This window comes from Xenopus tropicalis, chromosome 10 (genome assembly GCF_000004195.4).
Source record: "Xenopus tropicalis strain Nigerian chromosome 10, UCB_Xtro_10.0, whole genome shotgun sequence".
Classification (NCBI taxonomy): Eukaryota; Metazoa; Chordata; class Amphibia; order Anura; family Pipidae; genus Xenopus; species Xenopus tropicalis.
This window is the reverse complement of record NC_030686.2, coordinates 47,764,503-47,789,485: the sequence shown is the minus strand read 5'-3', so window position 1 is coordinate 47,789,485 and position 24,983 is coordinate 47,764,503. Positions and strand designations below refer to the sequence as shown.

The window sequence follows — 24,983 nt, the reverse complement described above, 5'->3', positions numbered from 1 at the left end:
TGTATTTATATGCTTTTATTTAATACAAATAAGTGTGTTTGTGTATTTCTATAGTGTAATGTGTTCTAATTGGGAAACATGGAGCAAAGTGCATTAAAAAGAATGTAAACATGGCAGAGCAGACCTAAATGCTAAGTGCAATGAAATGGAATCATTCAGCTGGTGCACTTAGGCACACTCAACCCTGTGGCCCCTAATCCATGATAAAAACTCCCATTTGTATGGGCCCTAGCCCAGGTTGTTATATGTCTGTGCTGCCTCAGCTGCAGGTAATCTGGTAATCAGCTGTGGGACTAGGGTTTCCCCACTCCTTACCTGACCAATACAGGCGGCAGAACCAGGGATGTCTAAAAGGTAATGTTTATTTTGATTTAAGCTAAATATTTGTTATCATTTCTATTGTTGTCTATAATTACACCTGTCTGCTTATAGGGGTTGTTTACCTTTGTGTTAATTATTAGTAAGTTATAAAAAGGAATATTCTGAGACAATTTGCAATTAGTCTTTATGTTTAGTTTTTTTTTTTCTATAGTATTATTTTAGTTTTTGTTCTGCAGCTTTCCTGTTTAGAGTTTTTAGCATTTGGTTGCTAGTGTCCAAATGACCTTAGCAACCAGGGTTTGGTTTGAATGAAAGACTGATATATGAATAAGAGAAGACTTGAATAGAAAAATAAGTACTAAAATGTAACAATAAAACTGGAGCCTCACAGAGCAATAGTTTTTTTGCTGCCGGGGTCAGTGACCCCCATTTGAAAGTTGCAAAGAAGGCGGCAAATAATTTAAAAACTATAACAAATAGATAATGAAGACCAATTGAAAAGTTACTTAGAATTTGCCATTCTATACTAAAAGTTAACTTAAAGGTGAACCACCCCTTTAAGAAGCCATATTAGCTATTACAGTGTATATAAAGTGTATATACACCACAGGGCGATGTAGGGGTTCTATGTATATTCCAGGTTAGCAGCCACAGCCTGGCAGAATGTGTTTGTGAATTGTACACATTAATAATGGCTTCTTGAGCTACGCTGGTAACATGGGTCCCCTGCTGGGAATACATAGTTATTAAGTGGGATCTGCATAAGATAAATTCTTATATATAGGCACCCAAGGTCCAGTAAATTTAGGCACCTTAGGCAGCATGGTGGCTCAGTGAGCTTTGGGGTCCTGAGTTCAATCCCAGCCAGGGTGCTACCTGCAAGGAGTATATATGTTCTCCCCATGTCTGCCTGGGTTTCGTCCCACACTCCAAATGCATGCATGCAGGCTGGATAATTAACTACTAAATTGATCATAGTGATAGGGACCTTAGATTGTAAGCTCACTGGGGCAGGGACTGATGGGAATGTGATAGGGACCTTAGATTGTAAGCTCACTGGGGCAGGGGCTGATGGGAATGTGATAGGGACCTTAGATTGTAAGCTCACAGGGGCAGGGGCTGATGGGAATGGGATAGGGACCTTAGATTGTAAGCTCACTGGGGCAGGGACTGATGGGAATGGGATTGGGACCTTAGATTGTAAGCTCACTGGGGCAGGGGCTGATGGGAATGGGATAGGGACCTTAGATTGTAAGCTCACTGGGGCAGGGACTGATGGGAATGGGATAGGGACCTTAGATTGTAAGCTCACTGGGGCAGGGACTGATGGGAATGGGATAGGGACCTTAGATTGTAAGCTCACTGGGGCAGGGACTGATGGGAATGGGATAGGGACCTTAGATTGTAAGCTCACTGGGGCAGGGGCTGATGGGAATGGGATAGGGACCTTAGATTGTAAGCTCACTGGGGCAGGGGCTGATGGGGAATGGGATAGGGACCTTAGATTGTAAGCTCACTGGGGCAGGGGCTGATGGGAATGTGATAGGGACCTTAGATTGTAAGCTCACTGGGGCAGGGGCTGATGGGAATGGGATTGGGACCTTAGATTGTAAGCTCACTGGGGCAGGGGCTAATGGGAATGGGATAGGGACCTTAGACTGTAAGCTCACTGGGGCAGGGACAGACATGAATGATAATCTTTGTAAAGCACTGAGGAAATGTGTCGGCACTATATAAATCACAGGAAATAAAAATAATATATGGCCCTGATTTCCACCAGACTTCAGTGGGCACAAATGTATTGAGGCCTGCTTTGGTACGATAGGCTGAAAATTTATGATAAATGACACTAAGCAAGGAAAGAATTTTTCAAAGGGATTGCTTGCTCCAATGTCCTTCTAATTACACCCAAACACACCGAATTCATCATACCGAACGCTCTCCCAAAGATCCAACTAAATACATGATCTATGTATTATATTGCTGCATTATAGTGAGAATGTGCTGCATTGGGTTTAGGGAATCTGTCGGCAGTAGTGATGGGCGAAATGTTTCGCCAGGCATGGATTCGCAGCGAATTTCCGTGTTTCGCCATTGGCGGATTGTTTCGCGAAACGGATGAAAAAATTCGGCATGCGTCCAAAAATTGTCGACAAAATAATAGCCGTGCGACGAAACAATAGCCGCGGGCGATGAAATAATAGCCGTGCGACGAAACATTAGCCGCGGGCGACAAAATAATAGCCGTGCGACGAAACAATAGCCGCGGGCGACGAAATAATAGCCGTGCGACGAAACATTAGCCGTGGGCGACGAAATAATAGCCGTGCGACTAAACAATAGCTGCGGGCGACAAAATAATAGCCGTTCGACGAAACATTAGCCGCGGGCGATGAAATAATAGCCATGCGACGAAACAATAGCCACGGGCGACAAAATAATAGTCGTGCGATGAAACATTAGCCGCGGGCGATGAAATAATAGCCATGCGACGAAACAATAGCCGCGGGCGACGAAATAATAGCCGTGCGACGAAACATTAGCCGCGGGCGACGAAATAATAGCCGTGAGACGAAATAATAGCCGTGCGACGAAACAATAGCCGCGGGCGACGAAATAATAGCCGTGCGACGAAACATTAGCCGCAGGCGATGAAATAATAGCCGTGCGACTAAACAATAGCCGCGGGCGACGAAATAATAGCCGTGCGACGAAACATTAGCCGCAGGCGATGAAATAATAGCCGTGCGACTAAACAATAGCCGCGGGCGACGAAATAATAGCCGTGCGATGAAACAATAGCTGCGGGCGACAAAATAATAGCCGTGCGACGAAACATTAGCCGCAGGCGACGAAATAATAGCCGTGCGACTAAACAACAGCCACGGGCGACTAAATAATAGTCGTGCGACAAAACAATAGCCGCGGCCGACGAAATAATAGCCGTGCGACGAAACAATAGCCACGGGCGACTAAATAATAGCTGTGCGACAAAACAATAGCCACGGGCGACTAAATAATAGCTGTGCGACAAAACAATAGCCGCGGGCGACTAAATAATAGCCGTGCGAGGAAACAATAGCCACGGGCGACGAAATAATAGCCGTGCGACGAAACAATAGCCACGGGCGACTAAATAATAGCTGTGCGACAAAACAATAGCCGCGGGCGACGAAATAATAGCCGTGCGACGAAACAATAGCCACGGGCGACTAAATAATAGCTGTGCGACAAAACAATAGCCACGGGCGACTAAATAATAGCTGTGCGACAAAACAATAGCCACGGGCGACTAAATAATAGCCGTGCGACGAAACAATAGCCACGGGCGACGAAATAATAGCCGTGCGACGAAACAATAGCCACGGGCGACTAAATAATAGCTGTGCGACAAAACAATAGCCACGGGCGACTAAATAATAGCTGTGCGACAAAACAATAGCCACGGGCGACTAAATAATAGCCGTGCGATGAAACAATAGCCACGGGCGACGAAATAATAGCCGTGCGACGAAACAATAGCCGCGGCCGGCAATTTTTTTTGACGCGCGACATTTCCGCCGTTTTGCAAATTTCGCGAAGCGAAACGGGACAGATTCGCTCATCACTAGTCGGCAGGATCCTACGGCAGAGGCTTTGCTGCCCAATTCCAAGCGTGGTCGTTAAGCGTTGCCTCTCCAGCCTGTGCCCGGCCCATTGTATCTTCTCAGAGCCTCATTTATTTCCCTAATCTTTCCTTCTGCGCCGGTGTTTTGGGGACGGAGGAAGAACACAATTTCATAAATCCTCCCGGCCCTCATTCCGCCCTAATCCGTGAGCGGCACGCCAGCCCCGTATTGGAAATCGAAGCCCTACGTGCCAATTATGAGCCCGCTGACCCCCTTGGTGCAAGAGAGGAGACCTTGTCGCGGCCGATAATCCCGCCGGGATCACAGCGCCGGATAAAACTGCAGATTACACTTTGCAAAACTGGGAATTTCTGAGTAAGCTGTGATTGAAATTGCGCTCAGCAAGTCGGGAGATGTCTTTCTGCAGTTTAACCTCAAAGACTCCTTTATTAGTGAGATAATCTACTGCGTTTGACCTGTTATTACCCAGCAGTCCACCATCTGCTTTTCCATTCATTGCATATTTACCAACGCTGATAAGATCTGAGCACACTGCATATCCTTCTTCAGCTTAAGGTCAGGGGCAAATATGGCATATTTTTTACATTATAGATAATGGGAAGAGCTCTATTTAAAGTTCTAATCTTAAAGGCTACACTTTTCACGTTATTGCTGCTTTTTACTTCTTATCATCTGTCTCTCATGCAGACTTCTGCTTGGTTGCTAGGGTAAATTGGACCCCAGCAACCAGATAGAAGCTGGAGAGCTACTGAAGAAAAGGCTTAATAATTAGAAAAAGAGACACAAAGAATGAATGAGGACTGATTGTAGATTGTTACAGAATATCACTGTCTAAATAAGTTTAAGTCAAGTTAATTTAAAGGCCAACTACTCCTTAAGGTGCCCATACACCATAAGATCCGCTCGCTTGGCGATGTCGCCAAGCAAGCGGATCTTCACCCGATATCCCCCACCTACGGGTGGGCGATATCGGGTAGCAAGCTGCTTTAAAAAAAATAATCCGATCGTTTGGCCTTTTTGAGCTTATGGGGCAGTCGGTTCGGGGAACGCATCAACGAGCCGATGCGGTCCCCGATCTGACCGGATTTTCCAACCTGGCTGATCGAGATCTGGCCAATTTCAGGTCAGATATCGGTCGGCCAGGCAGCTCTGTTCCGCCCATACATGGGCCGATTAGCTGCCGAATCTGTCCAAGGGACCCATATCGGCAGCTATAGTCGGCCCATGTATGGGCACCTTTAAGGTCCCCATACGCGGGGCCGATTCTAGCTGCCGATATGTGTCTCTTAGACAGATTCGGCAGATAATGGACCCGTGTATGGGCACTACCGACGGGCCTGCCCAATATTGATCAGGCAGGTTAAAAAATCTAGTCGGATCAGGGACCGCATCGGCTCGTTGACGCGGTCCCAGGACCGATTTTGCCTATACCCATCATTATGATTCGATCGCTTGGCCCCAGAATTAGCCTTTATTCTCCCGATATTGCCCATCCGTAAGTGGGGATATCAGGTGAAGATCCGCTCGCTTGACGATCTCGCCAATCTTCACGTGTATGGGGACCTTAAAACTGCATCTAAATCTTGGCTTTCTTCATATAAGAAAAGCCACGTAAACAATGTAATGGGCAATGAATAATGGTCTGACTTACTTTCCCAACCCTATGACAAATCTTTCCAAGCTTGGAAACCCCATATATGGGCTTGATATATCCTACCTATTCACATAATCATTTGATATTAATTCATAATCTGGTATTTGTTCAATGTGCTTATTTGTGCCCTGGGTACCCCTGGAACTATAGCGGGGTGACTGTTACCCCAATGTTTCTATATATCTGTAACCTTGTTATGGGCTAAGGGGGCCCAGCCTGAAGGCCAGTTAGGGGGAGATTTGGGGTGAGTGCCTATTTGTGCCCTGGGTACCCCTGGAACTATAGCGGGGTGACTGTTACCCCAATGTTTCTATATATCTGTAACCTTGTTATGGGCTAAGGGGGCCCAGCCTGAAGGCCAGTTAGGGGGGGATTTGGGGTGAGTGCTTATTTGTGCCCTGGGTACCCCTGGAACTATAGTGGGGTGACTGTTACCCCAATGTTTCTATATATCTGTAACCTTGTTATGGGTTAAGGGGGCCCAGCCTGAAGGCCAGTTAGGGGGGATTTGGGGTGAGTGCTTATTTGTGCCCTGGGTACCCCTGGAACTATAGCGGGGTGACTGTTACCCCAATGTTTCTATATATCTGTAACCTTTTTATGAGGTAAGGGGGCCCAGCCTGAAGGCCAGTTAGGGGGGGATTTAGGGTGTTCATTTGCTGGCCTGGGTGTCTTAGGGACTAAATCTGTAACATTATTATGAACAAATGGTACCCAGCCTGTCCTTCCTACTTGCTATAGGGCCCATTCATTTGTACAAGTTAAGAGGCACAATGGTGCGACGTATATTCCTTCCCCTGTGCACCCCTAACAAATACATCACTTTCAAAAGCATTCTGGAGTGCAAAGAGCTGTGTCCGGTTGGTGCATAGTGAGGGACAGGGTTTGCATCCAACCTCAGACTTTGTAAATGACCCCTTATATCTCTCTTTCTCTATACTACAAATATTCCCAGAAACAGGCCGATTATAACAAACGGTGAAGAGGGGCTTGAGCTAAATAAGTTCAAAAACCTCTGATTTAAAATGATAGAATAACTTTTTCTATTCCCCCTTGTACCCAGAAATAGCTTGTTGTATATAATACGTCAGATTTTACCTGCAGCCAGCAGCACCTACTGAAGTAGAACATATAGTGCTGGAGACAGAAAGCGGAACATCCCTGCAGCTAATCTAAATGAGGGCAGCGGGGCTAGCTGTGTAGTGAGTCGCAAAATAAACTCGCCAACAATACGGGAAGGAGACGGCCTATCACCGGCCCTTTGGACAGCAGGCTATAAATTCACTGTACTTGCTAGTGCTCTTTCTTCTTGCCTCTAGCTTTAGTTATTATATAAACTCATCTGTGGGTGACATCTCAATCACAAATTGTATTTATTGTTTTTTAACTCGGACTGTTAATGCGTTAAAGGGGTAAATAAGGCAACCCAACCTGAAAATCTGGGTTCAGAATCCTATACCAGCCCCTATTGGTTTTGGGTACGATCCTCTGTAACTTTTATGGCTGGTAAGGATGCAAAATGGACCCTGAGGGGAAAGAAATGGGAAACATGAGGCTAAAGCTGGCCATACACTGTAAAGGTCCTCATACATGGGCCGATCCTACGGGTGGGCGATATCGGATAATTATAACGATGGGTATTGAAAAAGTCGGTCTGGGGGCCGCATCAACGAGCCAATCCGGTCCCTGATCCGACTAGATTTTTTAACCTGCCCCATCTATTTCAGGCCAGATATCGGTCGGGCAGGCCCGTCGGTAGTGCCCATACACGAACCAATTAGCTGCCAAATCGGTCTAAGGGACCGATATCGGCAGCTAAAATCCGCCCGTTTATGGGGACTTTAAGATCCACTTGTTTGGCAAGGTCACCAAGTGAGCAGATCTTCTCCCGACATCCCCACATACAGGTTGGTGATATCGGACTGTTTGGTTGTTTGGCCCTGGGGCCAAACTATCGAATTAAAACAATGGGTATAGACGCCATTTGTCCGGGGACTACATCAACAGAAAAAATCAAACCTGTCCAATCGAGATCTGACGATTTCAGGCCAGATGTCGGTCAGGCAGGCCCGTCGTTAGTGCCCCTACATGGGCTGATAAGCTGCTGAATCAGTCTAAAGGACACAATATCGCCCGTGTACAGCCACCTTAAGAGTAGTAAGCAAACTGTACAGTCAAAAGGCATAGCTATAAGCAGAGAGGGAACGGACTGAAGAACCCTGACAGTAGAATGTAGTAGAATGGGGCCCCTACAAACAAATGTCCCATACCCCCAATCCCACCGGCATTTGATCTGCCGAACACTCATCCACTTTCCCGGCATGTTCTGCTCCCATTGCTCCCCACTATTTGCACTTTAAAGCCCCTTGTGTCCCCCTCTTTCACAGGGACCCTGCCAAAGATGTCAATGAAGATCTTGGGCAGGCTTAGGTCCATGAAGGACCACATTTGGCTCAGTGACAGACCCTTATTAATCTCACAGTTCACCTTTAATGTAACATTTAATATGTTACAAAATGACCAATTCTAAGTAACTTTTCAATTGGTCGTCATTTATTTTTTATAGTTTTTGAATTATTTGCTTTCTTCAAACTCTTTGCAGCTTTCAAATGGGGGTCACTGACCCCGGCAGCCAAAAAACTATTGCTCTGTGAGGCTCCAGTTTTATTGTTATTGTTCCTTTTTATTCCTTATCTTTCTATTCAGCCCCTCCTCCTATTCATATACCAGTCTCTCATCCAAACCACTCCCTGGTTACTAAGGTAATTTGGACCCCAGCAACCAGATAGCTGTTCTAACTCCAAACTGGAGAGCTTCTGAACACTTCTTGAAATACCTAAAAAACTACAAATAATAAAAAATGAAGACCAATTGCAAATTGTCTCAGAATATCACTCTCTACATTATACTAAAAGTTCTGTGCCCCCAGCTACTCTTCTTCAGATGAAAATGACACTTTTACTGGGAAGCATAAGAGACGTATCTTTTGTTTTTCTTCTCTCTTTGCAAGTGGGGGCCCCCGAAGCGGCGGTGGCGGCGGCTGCATTTGGCAAATGCATTTGTGGAATCCAATTACAGGCGTTTACCTAGTGCTGATGAGTTTCTGGGAGAGATGTGCTCTGTTATAGACTTGACAGTTTAGCTCCAGCTCCTTTATAGCGAGTGGAGATAATAGGATTTCCCCAGAGCAAAACATTTTTCAGAGAGTGCAGGAACACTGTTATCTGTGTGTACATTCCCTCTCTCTCTGCTTTCTTTCATGTTTCTTCCCCTTTTAAAGTCTTTTTTTCCTTTCCGTTTGTTTACAGCTCAATCCTTCCAAGTTTTTATAAGATAAAAATAATTGCGCCGGCGAAGAAATCAGTTGTGTGGCATTTGGCATATGCGCCAAATCCCGATAGTCTGTCATTTCAGCATCGGCGAAATCCCACTGTGCACCGAGGCAACCAATCAATTACATTCAACTCTGCACTGGACTTTCCTCAAGGAACCAATTAGGTCTCAAGGGGGAATATCAGGAATCTGCCTTGGGCCCATTGCAGGTCTGGAAAAAATGTTATCGGTACATGTCATAGAGGAGACACCGTTACATAAGGAGGTTTAATAAATACATAGGGGCTGATTTACTTACCCACGAACGGGTCGAAATGAGTCCGATTGCGTTTTTTTCGTAATGATCGGTATTTTGCGATTTTTTTTGTATTTTTTGCGATTTTTTTCGGCTTCTTTACGAATTTTTCGTTACCAATACGATTTTTGCGTAAAAACGCGAGTTTTTCGTAGCCATTACGAAAGTTGCGTAAAATCTGGCGATTTTTCGTAGCGTTAAAACTTGCGCAAAAAGTTGCGCTTTTTTCGTAGCGTTAAAACTTACGCGAAACTTTGCACCTTTTAAGTTTTAACGCTACGAAAAATGCGCAACTTTTCGCGTAAGTTTTAACGCTACGAAAAAAGCGCAACTTTTTACGCAACTTTCGTAATGGCTACGAAAAACTCGCATTTTTACGCGTAAAGAAGCCGAAAAAATCGCAACAAATACGAAAAAGTCGCAAAATGTTCGTTTTCAAGTCGGAACTTTTCCAATTCGGGTCGGATTCGTGGGTTAGTAAATCAGCCCCATAGTGTTGGGATCGGAGGGGCCTTAATCAATAGCACAGAGGTCTAAATAAGATCAGTATGCTACAGAGTGGTCATATTTTGCTCTGTGTTGAGAAAAGGGAATCATTTAACCATGAAATAAACCCAATAGGGCTGTTCTGCCCCCAATAAGGGGTAATTATATCTTAGTTGGGATCAAGTACAGGTACTGTTTTATTATTACAGAGAAAAGGGAATCATTTAACCATTAAATAAACCCAATAGGGCTGTTCTGCCCCAATAAGGGGTAATTATATCTTAGTTGGGATCAAGTACAGGTACTGTTTTATTATTACAGAGAAAAGGGAATCATTTAACCATGAAATAAACCCAATAGGGCTGTTCTGCCCCAATAAGGGGTAATTATATCTTAGTTGGGATCAAGTACAGGTACTGTTTTATTATTACAGAGAAAAGGGAATAATTTAACCATGAAATAAACCCAATAGGGCTGTTCTGCCCCAATAAGGGGTAATTATATCTTAGTTGGGATCAAGTACAGGTACTGTTTTATTATTACAGAGAAAAGGGAATCATTTAACCATGAAATAAACCCAATAGGGCTGTTCTGCCCCAATAAGGGGTAATTATATCTTAGTTGGGATCAAGTACAGGTACTGTTTTATTATTACAGAGAAAAGGGAATCATTTAACCATGAAATAAACCCAATAGGGCTGTTCTGCCCCCAATAAGGGGTAATTATATCTTAGTTGGGATCAAGTACAGGTACTGTTTTATTATTACAGAGAAAAGGGAATCATTTAACCATGAAATAAACCCAATAGGGCTGTTCTGCCCCAATAAGGGGTAATTATATCTTAGTTGGGATCAAGTACAGGTACTGTTTTATTATTACAGAGAAAAAGGAAATCATTTTTAAAAAATAGAATTATTTGCTTATAATAGAGTCTATGGGAGATGGCCTTTCCATAATTCGGAAATTCCCGGATAACGGGTCTCTGGATAAGGGGTCCCATACCTGTACTAATCTTACTGATCCAGCAAAGAGCAGCCCCGTAAATATAATGATCTAAGCATTTATTGGTGCCCCTAGTATCTGCCCATTTTTGATCTTGTTAGGCCATCTTTGGTGTGTCAGTGGCATTGCACATGCTCAGTGGGCTCTGGGCTGCTCCTAATTTTTTTTGGGGTGGGGGGGTGGGGTCAGAAATCATTAAACAATAAATCAGGTTTACCTAACATGGAAGCTGATTATTAAATTCTGATGCAGACTGGACTGGCTCCTAAGCTGCCGTGAAATGTGAATCTGAATTAGTTATTACTTAGCCCTTGTAATTTTTGTCACTGGAACGTGTTTAAATGGCTTTTTAGGAGCCTTAATGCAGGATTATTTCAGATGTACAATGGGAAGTATTCTGGATAATAGATCCTATATTGTATGTTAGAAGGTCTCTGTATAACGGCTTGTTAAACCAGATGACGGCTGCACATTTTCCCTTTTAGCCACAGTTCACTTGGGAGATAAAGTCGGTGCCCCCCGGAGGCTTCGGTGCAATTATGGTCCGACTAAACCCGCCCGAGATGGATGAGACCTCGATGGCTGATGTTGCCATTATCATGTTAATAGATTGGGGCACACTTACAGCAAATGCAGCCAGATATAAGTAGGTGTGCCAGGGACAATAAAGGGAATGCTGAGCACTAATATCACAGTGGAAATCTTCATTGTTGGGTATTTTTGCTGACACAACATCCCCGGGAAGCTTGATAAATGAGCCCCGTTGCTTCTTTGTGCCCTGTACGTTGAACCAGTCACTTTGCAAGCATTTATTTTCATTCCTAAATCCATAGCAGATTAAATATCTTTTCACCTGTGCCAGGCCCATGGCACACATTGCACTTTTCACCTCGTACTTAATCAAAATTCACTGAGAGAGAAAATGTCAACTTCCCGCTGCACAATGCGCCGAGCACATCACCATTTTAGGCCGTATAGTGCGGCTCTTTCTTTCTGATCAGCCAACTGCGGAGCCCATTCCGTCCTGATAAATATGGAGAATAAAGAGCAGCACTCCTAAGGCCGTTCTCGGAAATCTCATGAAAGAGAATGTGCGGAGGGACCAGTAAGAGATCCTGCAAATGTTTCACTTCGAGCTGCGTTTAAAGGGCCAGCGCATCTTCATTTAGATTGTTTAATTCCCTAATGGAAAGGTTAATTATATTCATTACTTTATGTTATTCTATTATTATTATTAGTCAAGGTTTATAAAGTCTATTTGTCTATAAGTCTATTTGATCCCCTGGCATTCCCAGTACCCAGAGGCACAAACTGCCCCCCCCCAGCCCAATAAATAGTGACTGTCTGTGGCACCTTACAGCCCCCCTGGCATTCCCAGTACCCAGAGGCACAAACAGCCCCCCCCCCAGCCCAATAAATAGTGACTGTCTGTGGCACCTTACAGCCCCCCTGGGCATTCCCAGTACCCAGAGGCACAAACTGCCCCCCCCCAGCCCAATAAATAGTGACTGTCTGTGACACCTTACAACCCCCCCTGGCATTCCCAGTACCCAGAGGCACAAACAGCCCCCCCAGCCCAATAAATAGTGACTGTCTGTGGCACCTTACAGCCCCCCCGGCATTCCCAGTACCCAGAGGCACAAACAGCCCCCCCCAGCCCAATAAATAGTGACTGTCTGTGACACCTTACAACCCCCCCTGGCATTCCCAGTACCCAGAGGCACAAACAGCCCCCCCAGCCCAATAAATAGTGACTGTCTGTGGCACCTTACAGCCCCCTGGCATTCCAGTACCCAGAGGCACAAACAGCCCCCCCAGCCCAATAAATAGTGACTGTCTGTGGCACCTTACAGCCCCCCCTGGCATTCCCAGTACCCAGAGGCACAAACAGCCCCCCCAGCCCAATAAATAGTGAGTGTCTGTGGCACCTTACAGCCCCCCCGGCATTCCCAGTACCCAGAGGCACAAACAGCCCCCCCCAGCCCAATAAATAGTGACTGGTCTGTGGCACCTTACAGCCCCCCTGGCATTCCCAGTACCCAGAGGCACAAACAGCCCCCCCCAGCCCAATAAATAGTGACTGTCTGTGGCACCTTACAGCCCCCCTGGCATTCCCAGTACCCAGAGGCACAAACAGCCCCCCCAGCCCAATAAATAGTGACTGTCTGTGGCACCTTACAGCCCCCCTGGCATTCCCAGTACCCAGAGCACAAACAGCCCCCCCAGCCCAATAAATAGTGAGTGTCTGTGGCACCTTACAGCCCCCCTGGCATTCCCAGTACCCAGAGGCACAAACAGCCCCCCCCAGCCCAATAAATAGTGACTGTCTGTGGCACCTTACAGCCCCCCTGGCATTCCAGTACCCAGAGGCACAAACAGCCCCCCCAGCCCAATAATAGTGACTGTCTGTGGCACCTTACAGCCCCCCTGGCATTCCCAGTACCCAGAGGCACAAACAGCCCCCCCAGCCCAATAAATAGTGACTGTCTGTGGCACCTTACAGCCCCCCCTGGCATTCCCAGTACCCAGAGGCACAAACAGCCCCCCCAGCCCAATAAATAGTGACTGTCTGTGGCACTTACAGCCCCCCCTGGCATTCCCAGTACCCAGAGGCACAAACAGCCCCCCCCCAGCCCAATAAATAGTGACTGTCTTGTGGCACCTTACAGCCCCCCCTGGCATTCCCAGTACCAGAGGCACAAACAGCCCCCCCCAGCCCAATAAATAGTGACTGTCTGTGGCACCTTAACAGCCCCCCCCTGGCATTCCCAGTACCAGAGGCACAAACAGCCCCCCCAGCCCAATAAATAGTGACTGTCTGTGGCACCGTTACAGCCCCCCCCTGGCATTCCCAGTACCCCAGAGGCACAAACAGCCCCCCCCCAAGCCCAATAAATAGTGGACTGTCTGTGGCACCTTACAGCCCCCCCCTGGCCATTCCCAGTACCCAGAGGCACAAACAGCCCCCCCCCAGCCCAATAAATAGTGACTGTCTGTGGCACCTTACAGCCCCCCCTGGCATTCCCCAGTACCCAGAGACACAAACAGCCCCCCCAGCCCAATAAATAGTGACTGTCTGTGGCACCTTACAGCCCCCCCCCCCGGCATTCCCAGTACCCAGAGGCACAAACAGCCCCCCCCAGCCCAATAAATAGTGACTGTCTGTGGCACCTTACAGCCCCCCCCCCTGGCATTCCCAGTACCCAGAGGCACAAACAGCCCCCCCCCCAGCCCAATAAATAGTGACTGTCTGTGGCACCTTACAGCCCCCCTGGCATTCCCAGTACCCAGAGGCACAAACAGCCCCCCCAGCCAAATAAATAGTCACTGTCTGTGGCACCTTACAGCCCCCCTGGCATTCCCAGTACCCAGAGGCACAAACAGCCCCCCAGCCCAATAAATAGTGACTGTCTGTGGCACCTTACAGCCCCCCCCCCGGCATTCCCAGTACCCAGAGGCACAAACAGCCCCCCCCCCAGCCCAATAAATAGTGACTGTCCTGTGGCACCTTACAGCCCCCCTGGCATTCCCAGTACCCAGAGGCACAAACAGCCCCCCCCAGCCCAATAAATAGTGACTGTCTGTGGCACCTTACAGCCCCCCTGGCATTCCCAGTACCCAGAAGGCACCAAACAGCCCCCCCCCAGCCCAATAAATAGTCACTGTCTGTGGCACCTTACAGCCCCCCTGGCATTCCCAGTACCCAGAGGCACAAACAGCCCCCCCAGGCCAATAAATAGTGACTGTCTGTGGCACCTTACAGCTTTCAATAATTCTCCTTTAAGTACTGGATACCCTGAATATTCTAAATGGGGCCTTGCTAGTGTTTTGTAAAGGGGAACTATAACTCTCCTATCCCATGAATTTGCACCCCTTTTAATAGAAGACAACATTCTACTTTCATTTTTTTATCCACGATTACTTCTGTTTTCATCAAGGGTTTGCCTCCCTTAGTCCCATTAACAGTCTAATTAGCCAACATAATTGTAAATCCCAGATGTATCAACTCTGGGGGGCTCGGCTATGAATGGGCAGGCACAAGGGGACTTATCTTGGCTTGTCAACCCTCACTGGGGCTCCTGGTGTTCCTCAAGTTGACCGAAGGTGCCCACCTCCCGCAGTGTCGGCCCGCGCTGAAGAACAGGAGATAAAAGAGATCGGTGAGCATTTCCTTTCGTGATAAACAACCAATTAAGAAGACATCTTTGCGCCGGAAGGTTTAGAACTATCCTTTATGCAGAAATCGATATCAATTTGGGAAGAGTTGAATTAACAGCAGCAGTGGGAAAAGAAAAGTTCTCAGCCCGGACTGTTTAGCAAACAAACATTACGCCGCGACAGCGCCCTTAATTAGACTGGATGCGGTTCCTAGCTCGTCTCCAAACGATGATGTATCGTAGATCTACACGGGGCGTCCTAGTCAGGATTAACGCTAATCTATGCTTCCCTTTCTCATTCAGGGAGGTCAACATTTCAAAGGCTTCTGGCTTCCCCATCCCACGTTTTAACAGAATCAATATTCCCCCATGAATGTTTTTCTTTCTTTGATATTATGGGATGGTTTTTAATTGCAGAGAGAAGTTTCTGATGCCTTTCTTTTATACCTTAAGGTCCCCATACACGGGCCGATTCTAGCTGCCGATATCGGTTCCTTAGACCAATTCGGCAGCTAATCGGCCCGTGTATGGGCACTACCGACAAGCCTGCCCGACCCATATCCGGCCTGAAATCGGGCAAATCTCGATTGGGCAGGTTAAAAAATCTTGTTTGATCAGCATTGGCTCGTTGATGAGGTCCCCGGACCGACTTTTGCTATGCCCGTCATTATAATTCAATCGTTTGGCCCCAGGGCCAATCGAATTATCCTGGATTCTCCCTATATCCCCCACCCGTAGGTGGGGATATCAGGAGAAGATCTGCTCGCTTGGCGACATCTGCCCGTGTATGGGGACCTTTAGTCTTTGCCTGGCTGTGGCATATGCAGCTCTTTGCCCAATGGGTGCAGGTCTGGCAAAGGGAAAAAAGAACTGCCTTGAAAAACCAAGGGGAATATAATTGTGTTGCCTACGGATGATTTGTAGAACTAGGAATATAAATTAAATTCTCTAATGAAGTTATATTGTTGCCATAAAAGCAAATGAGCTATTTCGGGAGTTGTATAATTTTTCATTTCTTCATACAGAACGGTAAGGCTGAAGGGGTACTTAACTTTTATCATTTACCCCATAGGACACAGCGTTTCAGGGTTCCCTCCTGGAACTCTATTGCTAATCAGAATCTGCAGAACAGCTCTTCATTTAGTACATTACTCTTATGGGCTCCACTAAACCACAGGCTTATGATTATGAGTTTGTAGAGTGTAAGCTCTTTTGGGCAGGGCTCTCTTCCCCTCCTGTATCGGTTACTGATTGCTTTATATGTTACTCCTTGTAGAGTGTAAGCTCTTTTGGGCAGGGCTCTCTTCCCCTCCTGTATCGGTTACTGATTGCTTTATATGTTACTCCTTGTAGATTGTAAGCTCTTTTGGGCAGGGCTCCCTTCCCCTCCTGTATCGGTTACTGATTGCTTTATATGTTACTCCTTGTAGAGTGTAAGCTCTTTTGGGCAGGGCTCCCTTCCCCTCTTGTATCGGTTACTGATTGCTTTATATGTTACTCCTTGTAGAGTGTAAGCTCTTTTGGCCAGGGCTCTCTTCCCCTCCTGTATCGGTTACTGATTGCTTAATATGTTACTGCTTGTAGAGTGTAAGCTCTTTTGGGCAGGGCTCTCTTGCCCTCTTGTATCGGTTACTGATTGCTTTATATGTTACTTCTTGTAGATTGTAAGCTCTTTTGGGCAGGGCTCCCTTCACCTCCTGTATCGGTTACTGATTGCTTTATATGTTACTCCTTGTAGAGTGTAAGCTCTTTTGGGCAGGGCTCCCTTCACCTCCTGTATCGGTTACTGATTGCTTAATATGTTACTGCTTGTAGAGTGTAAGCTCTTTTGGGCAGGGCTCTCTTCCCCTCTTGTATCGGTTACTGATTGCTTTATATGTTACTCCTTGTAGAGTGTAAGCTCTTTTGGGCAGGGCTCCCTTCCCCTCTTGTATCGGTTACTGATTGCTTTATATGTTACTCCTTGTAGAGTGTAAGCTCTTTTGGCCAGGGCTCCCTTCCCCTCCTGTATCGGTTACTGATTGCTTTATATGTTACTCCTTGTAGAGTGTAAGCTCTTTTGGGCAGGGCTCCCTTCCCCTCCTGTATCGGTTACTGATTGCTTTATATGTTACTCCTTGTAGAGTGTAAGCTCTTTTGGGCAGGGCTCCCTTCCCCTCTTGTATCGGTTACTGATTGCTTTATATGTTACTCCTTGTAGAGTGTAAGCTCTTTTGGGCAGGGCTCTCTTCCCCTCCTGTATCGGTTACTGATTGCTTTATATGTTACTCTGTATGCCCAATGTATGTAACCCACTTATTGTACAGCGCTGCGGGATATGTTGGCGCTTTATAAATAAATCTTAATAATAATAATAATAATGAGTTAAATTATGAGACAATTTGCAATTGGTCTTCATTTTTTTTTTTTTATTATTTTACTTTTTGTTCAGCAACTCTCCAGTTGGAAATGTCAGCAGTTATCAGGTTGCTAAGGTCCGAAGTACCTTAGCAACCAGGGAGTTGCTAAGATAGAGAGGCTGGTAAATGAATAGGGGAGGGGCTGAATAGAAAGATAAATAATAAAAAGTAACCATAACAATAAAACTGGAGCCTCACAGAGCAATAGGTTTTGGCTGCCGGGGTCAGTGACCCCCATTTGAAAGCTGCAAAGAGGTAGAAGACAGAGGCTAATAATTGAAAATCTTTAAAAAAAAAAAATAATAAAGACCAATTGCAAAGTTGCTTAGAATTGGCCATGCTAAAGGTAACTTAAAGGTGAACCACCTCTTTAAGAGAGAGAGGATATGTTTTATGTTAAGGCTGCTGTACGTTTAGACGTGTACAGCAGCCAGATCCCGTGCCAGATCACCGCCCCGATATGGAGCAGCTATTCTACAAGAAAAAAAAAATTGAATTACAAAAAAGCCAAAGCAAATGGTTTTCCCCTGAAGAACAGATTCAGATGCTGTTTGGAAGTGATGAAATATTTAGACACGCTGGAAGGGTATAATGAAGGCATTAGCCGGGCACGCCGAGGGCCGGCATCTAACTGCCAACAGCTGTTGCTCTAATGATTCATTATTAAACTTTCCTCTGGGTCTCCTCTACTTCCGTGTTGTTAGGCCTGAGTGAAAGGCTTAAAGAGACACCAGAAATCAAACCTTTGTTTATATCTATCGTAACATTCCCTTTGCCTGCTATTCATATAAGGATTTGCCCAGTGCTTTTAAATTACTTGTAAAAGGTTCATGTTCCTCTATAAAGGGGCGGCCATTTTGTGCAGCAGTACTCTGTTAGCTATAGAAGCTATAACTGACAGGTAGAGAAGGGACAGTCGGGTTGGCAAAACACTCACAACTTGCATTCCTTTACCTTTAATTAACAGACGAGCATTACACAAGGGTGACCCAGCCAATAGTCATCCTACTGTGTATTTGTAAGTACCCCCCTCCCCCCCTTGCTTAATTATAGAGGATCAGACATGGCAACTTACCTTCCTCCTAAATGGGGTTGCCATACTCTAGCACAGTGTCTCTTTCAGCTTCTGAACTGGGCTGGCAGCCATCTTGCCGGGATTGGGAGGGCACTGAGCATATGATATGCGGGGGAGGGGAAGGGTGGAACCTTTTGGGTTTTGGTCAGTGTCACTTTAAGAAGGAAAATTATAGAAATGTTATAATTTAGACACTTTGGGGGTGATCTATCAACAGTCGATTTTTTTTTTTCCTTGATTCAAGAAACTCGAATTTGAGCTGTGCTTCAAAAACTCGAATGTCTGGTATTAAGCCAATGGGAGTTGCCTTAGGCAGAGTCAGGCCATAGGGGCAGATTCATCAAAGTACAAGTTCAAATCCCAAAATGAGTACAATTCAGATTAGATACGATCATTTCTGATGATTGGAAATGTCACGAAAATGCTTATGAAAAAATCGTCATACTATCGTATTGGCGATCCGAAAGTCACAAAATTTTCGTATCCGAATGATCGTAAACGCGGGGAAAACCTTTGATCCTTCTGCGCATGTTTTTGGAAGCCTCCCATAGGGCTCAATGGCACTCTGCCAGTCCAACCCGGCCAAGAAAGTCTCCCCGAATAGGCCTGCCCACCAGCCGGACTCAATGGCCACTCTGCAGCTCCAACCCGACCCAAGGAAAAGGTCTCCCATAGGGCTCAATGGCACTCTGCAGCTCCAACCCGGCCCAAGGGAAAGCTCCATAGGGCTCATGGCACTCTGCAGCTCCAACCCGGCCCAAGGAAGTCTCCCATAGGGCTCAATGGCACTCTGCAGCTCGCAACCCGGCCCAAGGAAAGTCTCCCATAGGGCTCAAGTGGCACCTGCAGCTCCAACCTCGGCCCAAGGAAAGTCCTCCCATAGGGCTCAATGGCACTCTGCAGCTCCAACCCCGGCCCAAGGAAAGTCTCCCATAGGGCTCAATGGCACTCTGCAGCTCCAACCCGGCCAAGGAAGTCTCCCATAGGGCTCAATGCACTCTGCAGCTCCAACCGGCCCAAGGGAAAGTCTCCCATAGGGCTCAATGGCACTCTGCAGCTCCAACCCGGCCCAAGGAAAGTCTCCCATAGGGCTCAATGGCACTCTGCAGCTCCAACCCGGCCCAAGGAAAGTCTCCCATAGGGCTCAATGGCACTCTGCAGCTCCAACCCGGCCCAAGGAAAGTCTCCCATAGGGCTCAATGGCACTCTGCAGCTCCAACCCGGCCCAAGGAAAGTCTCCCATAGGCTCAATGGCACTCTGCAGCTCCAACCCGGCCCAAGGAAAGTCTCCCATAGGGCTCAATGGCACTCTGCAGCTCCAACCCGGCCCAAGGAAAGTCTCCACCCCAGGAAAGTCTCCCATAGGGCTCAATGGCACTCTGCAGCTCCAAACCCGGCCCAAGGAAAAGTCTCCCATAGGGGCTCAATGGCACTCTGCAGCTCCAAACCCGGCCCAAGGGAAAGGTCTCCCATAGGGCTCCAATGGCACTCTGCAGGCCTCCACGCCGGCCCAAGGAAAGTCTCCCATAGGGCCTCAATGGCACTCCTGCAGGCTCCAACCCGGCCCAGGAAAGGCTCCCATAGGGCGTGCCAAGGCACTCTTGCAGCTCCAACCCGGCCCAAGGAAAGTCTCCCATAGGGCTCAATGGCACTCTGCAGCTCCAACCCGGCCCAAGGAAAGACACGATAATGAAGCTTTAATGAATCCAAAACGTTTGTACTCGTTGAGACAAATACGATTGTGTTGCATAAAATTTGTCGCAAAGTACGAAAAAGTCAGAAAATGAACGAAAAAAACGAAGAAGATATGTATGTTCTATAAATTAGAAAAAATATGATTTTTTTTTTTGTATTCGGAATCAATGGTACTTTGATAAATGTGCCCCATAGTCTCTATAGGTGGCCATACACCTTCAGATCCAGGCTAAATCGCTCGTTTGGCCCTGGGGCCAAATGATCGTATTATAACGACGGGTATAGGAGAAGTCGGATCGGGGACCGCATCAACGAGCCAATCTGGTCCCCAATACGAGTAAATTTTCTAACCTGCCCGATTTCAGGCCAGATATTGGTCGGGCAGGCCCGTCGTTAGTTCCCCTACTCGGGCCGATTAGCTGCCGAATTGGTCTAAAATGACCGCCCCCTCCCGGAACTGTGCATGTGCGCGGGGGGGGGGAGGTGTAGGGGCAAAGTGGCCAACCAAGTTTGCCTAGGGCGCCTGGTCGGCTTGGCCTATCCCTGGTTGGAGCTTTGACTATTTGATTAAAACTTAGCTTAATGGTTCGACCTACTATATTGCTATCAATCTCAATTCTTTGTTATACAAGGGAGGTTATACCTTACGGTGCCCACTCTGCCCGGCCCCAAAACTGGATCTATGTGCCGGTTTTAGAAGAACCTTATGAAAATAAGTTGCCTACATTGTGTTACTGTCTCATAGACCGTTCACTGCTCCTCCAAAGTCCGGCTAGACAGTTCTCCTGCAGTTACCGAGACTTCTTTCATCTTCACTTGACGGGGTGGTGGGGGCAAGGGACCAATTTTTGATTTATGAAATAATATCTTTCTGTAAATATCTGCTGCACGCTGGGTTTAATTTACACGTTGCTCGAGGACAGGTCCTTCAATAGCGTCATTATATTTGCTTTAAAAGAATCTATTTGTGCGAAGCCGCGGGGGATTTCAATCAGCTGGAAAAAAAAATTGCAAAAATGCTGTTTTTTTTTTTTTTACAGAATTCCAGGAAATGGTTCCTTTGCTCGGCACAGTCAGCAATATATCCTTGTTCTCTGTACTTCTCATGGATAGAACCGGACTCACCTGGGAATCTTCTAATAGGCCAGAAAGGAAATCCACATAAGTAGCCGGTAAGGGGCTTACGATTATAAAGGGCAAGTGGGGTCCTCGCTGATGCTTACGTTCATTTCATGTTTATAACATAGGGCATCCTATACAGTATTTGAGGGGCCTTATTGCCTTTATTGCCCGTGCAAAGTGGGTGAGGGCACAATAGGTTCAAATTCCCACTCGATGGTATATACATGTTTATTAAGCTCTTTCTTTGTCCAGTTTCGGAATGATTCTAAAATAAATCCAATGGGTTAATCCTTCCCCCCTCCCAGTACTGTCAACGCTGAACGACGTATTTAGAATCCAGCCACATGGTCCCCATTGTTCCCCTTGCTTTCCTTGTCTTAATTCTAGACCTACCTCCTACACAGCTAAGGTGATGTGCTTTTATAGCTCTAATTACACTTACTCAAGGTTAATAGGTTGCCATAGAAACGGAGCATGTTGGGAACCGGGATGATAACTTAAAATAAATTGTTATTTTTCCAACGTCGCAACGGAGAAACCATTCCCCCTAAAATCTGCAGTGTAGTTTATTCGCACTCTCCCTTCCCAGGGCAAGGAATGATGGTGGGGGCTCGTGGGTTGGACAGGTCAGATAGGCAGTTAATTAATAGTAATAGGGGGTACGGGCATTAGACAGGACATCTTTAGGGTGAGGTTCATGTTACAATGGCAAGAAAGCACCAGTAGGCTAAGCAACCCATAAAACATCTAGCCAGTAGGGGTACTCCAAAGACAAGAGTGCCCCAAGGCAGTTATCCAACCATGGATCCCATACTTTATCCCATTTAGGTGGTAGCTCCTTGCAAGAGCACTTCATTTAATCACTAGAGAATAGTCCATGGTGACACCGTTGGGGCCAAGAGGCCCATCCATTAAATAGCTATGGATTTTTTGGCATAGAAGAGGGTTGATTTCAGGAGAGGTCTTTATTAAGCAGAACAAGGTCATCCACTGTTCCCAAGAAGCAAACCCCTGGGGACCATCCCCCATACATGGACCTTTAATGGCATCTGACCAGAGTTCATGTACCTCTGGGTATTCCTAAAGTAGGTATATAGGGTTTGTATTTTACCCTAGGTCTTTAGAACAGTTTCCCCCATATGCAATAAAAGGCACTAAGTTTGCTCAGGAGCAGTAACCTATAGTGACCATTATTTGCTTCTAAACAACCATTAAATGCTACCTGCTGATTGGTTTCTATGGGTTACTACTCCTGGGCAAACATTAGGCCTTTAATTACATAACCCTGTAACCCACACCTTATGTCTCAACCCTTTCTCCTTGTAGATTGTAAGCTCTTTTGGGCAGGGCCCTCTTCCCCTCTTGTATCGGTTACTGATTGCTTTATATGTTACTCCTTGTAGATTGTAAGCTCTTTTGGGCAGGGCTCTCTTCCCCTCTTGTATCGGTTACTGATTGCTTTATATGTTACTCCTTGTAGAGTGTAAGCTCTTTTGGGCAGGGCTCCCTTCCCCTCCTGTATCGGTTACTGATTGCTTTATATGTTACTCCTTGTAGAGTGTAAGCTCTTTTGGGCAGGGCTCCCTTCCCCTCCTGTATCGGTTACTGATTGCTTTATATGTTACTCTGTATGCCCAATGTATGTAACCCACTTATTGTACAGCGCTGCAGGATATGTTGGTGCTTTATAAATAAATGTTAATAATAATAATAATAAAGTGTGGTGATCTTGCCCAGCCCTGGTGATATTTTTGTCTAAAACATATTCATTTGATTCTCAATCTAACTGGCTGAAATAACCCTCCTGCTGTCAGTCACTGACGGCTTTCAGCAGATTTGATTGGAGGAATCCAGCAGGAGGCAGCAATTAGACACGCAGGATGGTCGATTTGTTTGCCCATGGAAAAAAAAAAGTTAGGTTGAAGTTGCAAACTAATAAACTCTATGTATGTCAAGAACTAAAACTTGTTGTGAAAAATAACTTGCCAGGATGAATGGATTCATTCTCCAAGGTTTTCCCTTTATATTATTTATAGATATTACATAAACTCTCCCCCCCCCCCCCCAGCTAGCTCTGTGCAGCATTGCAGTAGGCCGTCTTTTATCATTCTCATTCTGTAGGTGACAAGAAGTAGGTGAGGTCTCACGTGGCCATTGGGAACTCTTACCGGTACCTCTGTTCCTGATAAATGGTACAAGGTGCAGCCAGAAGCTCCAGTAACTTATACGAATCATTCTCTGCAGATGACAATGTCTATAAAAGGGGGTGTCCCCCCGGCTTTGGGGGAATCTAAGAAACGGCAGGAGCTACTGAGCTCGACGAAAAGACAAAAAAAGTTCATATTTGCCCATTTATCTGACGGTAAAGGGGCAGTTTTCCCATTGGAATGGGAACTCTTTGCATGACGCAGACAAAGCTATTCTTGAAAAAAATAATATTTAAATAGTCTCGGTCTTGGTATTTCGACTCCTTTTTGGTTCCCAGGGCTTAATGATCCTATCAACAAAACAGCAGTTTTGGAACTCAGCATGCAAGACAGTTAGGATAATAGAAAGATAAGTAATAAGAATAACAATAACAATAAGGCACTCACCGTTGATCAGTTATGTTGTTGCCGGGGTCAGTGACCCCCAACCACAATTTAGTATTTTCAGTTATAGCCTTGAAATCTTGGGATTACGAAGGACTCCATTTTAATCAAATAATTCAGAGTTGATTCCCTTTTCTCTGTAATAATAAAACAGTACCTGTACTTGATCCCAACTAAGATATAATTACCCCTTATTGGGGCAGAACAGCCCTATTGGGTTTAGTTAATGGTTAAATGATTCCCTTTTCTCTGTAATAATAAAACAGTACCTGTACTTGATCCCAACTAAGATATAATTACCCCTTATTGGGGGCAGAACAGCCCTATTGGGTTTATTTCATGGTTAAATGATTCCCTTTTCTCTGTAATAATAAAACAGTACCTGTACTTGATCCCAACTAAGATATAATTACCCCTTATTGGGGCAGAACAGCCCTATTGGGTTTAGTTAATGGTTAAATGATTCCCTTTTCTCTGTAATAATAAAACAGTACCTGTACTTGATCCCAACTAAGATATAATTACCCCTTATTGGGGCAGAACAGTCCTATTGGGTTTAGTTAATGGTTAAATGATTCCCTTTTCTCTGTAATAATAAAACAGTACCTGTACTTGATCCCAACTAAGATATAATTACCCCTTATTGGGGGCAGAACAGCCCTATTGGGTTTATTTAATGGTTAAATGATTCCCTTTTCTCTGTAATAATAAAACAGTACCTGTACTTGATCCCAACTAAGATATAATTACCCCTTATTGGGGGCAGAACAGCCCTATTGGGTTTATTTCATGGTTAAATGATTCCCTTTTCTCTGTAATAATAAAACAGTACCTGTACTTGATCCCAACTAAGATATAATTACCCCTTAATGGGGGCAGAACAATCCTATTGGGTTTATTTAATGGTTTAAATGATTCCCTTTTCTCTGTAATAATAAAACAGTACCTGTACTTGATCCCAACTAAGATATAATTACCCCTTATTGGGGCAGAACAGCCCTATTGGGTTTAGTTAATGGTTAAATGATTCCCTTTTCTCTGTAATAATAAAACAGTACCTGTACTTGATCCCAACTAAGATATAATTACCCCTTATTGGGGCAGAACAGCCCTATTGGGTTTAGTTAATGGTTAAATGATTCCCTTTTCTCTGTAATAATAAAACAGTACCTGTACTTGATCCCAACTAAGATATAATTACCCCTTATTGGGGGCAGAACAGC

At 45.6% G+C, this 24,983-nt stretch overlaps 1 protein-coding gene across 4 annotated transcripts in view; it reads left to right on the top strand.

Moving 5' to 3' along the window:
- The first annotated feature begins 234 nt into the window (after window positions 1-234).
- shisa6 (shisa family member 6) overlaps window positions 235-24,983 on the top strand; it is a 283,418-nt gene continuing 258,669 nt past the window's right edge. For 2 of the 4 annotated variants that reach the window (XM_031894477.1, XM_031894475.1), the window contains exons 1-2: window positions 236-354; window positions 21,088-21,219. The gene's annotated coding sequence lies outside the window, so the exon portion shown is untranslated. Of the gene's footprint in view, window positions 355-21,087; window positions 21,220-24,983 lie in introns of all 4 variants that reach the window. The other 2 variants (XM_031894479.1, XM_031894478.1) reach the window with 2 other exon arrangements.